Source organism: Capsicum annuum, chromosome 10, assembly GCF_002878395.1.
Source record: "Capsicum annuum cultivar UCD-10X-F1 chromosome 10, UCD10Xv1.1, whole genome shotgun sequence".
NCBI classification, from domain to species: Eukaryota; Viridiplantae; Streptophyta; class Magnoliopsida; order Solanales; family Solanaceae; genus Capsicum; species Capsicum annuum.
The window spans coordinates 69,713,535-69,715,480 of record NC_061120.1 but is presented as its reverse complement, the minus strand read 5'-3'; positions in this window follow the sequence as shown (position 1 = coordinate 69,715,480).

Below are 1,946 nucleotides of genomic sequence, written 5' to 3'. Positions count from 1 at the left end.
GTTTTCGTACGAAGGGTTTTTCCATACCAAATTGCTCGCAAAAGTCCCCTAATTGAGATTTTTCTCTGAGTTTATCAAGCTTAATCTGTCTAGCTAATTTCAACTCGTTACAGAGGGCTAAGCCTTCTTGAGTACAAGCTACAATAAGTTGACCATAAGTCTTTTCTGAATACTGGACTTCTCCATAAGATCCTCGAAGGGTTTTTCTAACTCTTTCAGCAAATAGGGGCGGAAGGCCGTCAATGAAATTAGCTTTCCAATGGTCATACTTACTTTCGGGTAAATCCATAACCCTACTAAGAAAGGTGTCCTTGTACCACCTAAATTCACCTAAGTGTCTACATTTTAACCCATTAAGCAGAGTTCTAATGTTTTCATATTGATTGGTAAATCTTCCTCTAAAATGTTCAATAATCGTCAGCATAAGGGTATAGACAGCATCCGAACGTCCTGCCCGAAGAGGTCGCCCTAGATTGTCTTTTCCGGGTTGATCATTGGTGGCGTTAAAAATAGCCTCGCGTTTAGTATCATCAAGGAAATTATCCCACCAGCCCTGAAGTTGGCCAGTAAATCCCGCAACAATCATTTTACATATTGTTTGGTTAGTACGATTGGCCCTATTTTCTGGCAAAGTAGTGGTTGTGGCAATAGTAGCATACATGGACATTCGATGAATAAGAATAGAGATTTGTCGGTCAGATAATCCGTCAATATTCCATTCATAAATGACTTCTCCACTATAAGAAGTGTTTGTCTGATTCCATTAATAATAACAATAATAATAATAATAATAATAAGTTAGCTTAAAATTAAGTCAAATGACATATTGAGAACTAGTTACTTGGTATTTTAGCAACTAGAATCTATTTTGTTGGCAACAAAATTTAATTTGGTGAATAACCAATTAGTAATCAAGCAACTTATATGGAAAAAATTACTATGACCAAAAAGTCATTTCAAAATAAAAAATATTGCAATAGAGATGTCATTCCTTAAAATATATGAACAGTTAATTTAAACAACATAAATAATAATATTATAAAAAGTAAATATTTATAATTTTACATTGAGTAAATCAAGAAAATATTTAAAAAAATTAATTAGTAAATAATAATCATATAACTTATATGAATAAGATTATAATAATCAAAAAGTCATTTCAAAATAAAAAAAAATATTATGAAAAAGATGTTATCCCTCAAAAAATATACTCAATTAATTTAAATAATAATATTATCTTAAAAAACATTTATTATTTCACTACAATTTACTAAATCAAGAAAGTATTGCAAAAACAAAAAATCAATTAGAGAATAACTAATTGATAATCAAGTAACTTGTATGAAAAAGATTATTATGACAAATGAGTCCTTCCAAAATTAAAAATATTATGAAAAAGATGTCATCACTTAAAATGGGTATATAATTAATTTAAATAACAATATTATATAAAAAGGAACATTTATGATTTGATTACAATTGACTAAATCAAGAAAGTATCAAGAATTATCAATTAAGAGAATAACAAATTAGTAATCAAACAACTTATATGGAAAAAAAATAATCAAAGAGTTATTTCAAATTAAAACTATTATGAAAAAGATGTGATCACTCAAATGGTAACTTAAGACTACAAAATGGAAGAAATTTATTTCAATATATTTCAAATAATTTTATTTAAAAAATATGCATTCATATTTATTGAAAGAATTTTCATTCGATATATTTTAAGTAATCTATATTTAAAACAATATGCAATCATATTTAATGAAAGGATTTTCATAATTAAAAATCACTATCAGTGAGTAATTACACTATTATTCTATATTAGGAAATAAATAAATGATAGTCTTGAATTTAGAAGGAAGATAGATTGAAAATAAATAAATATTGAAATTTTTTAAAAATGAATATTACTACACAGAAAAGATTGCATAATATTTTTC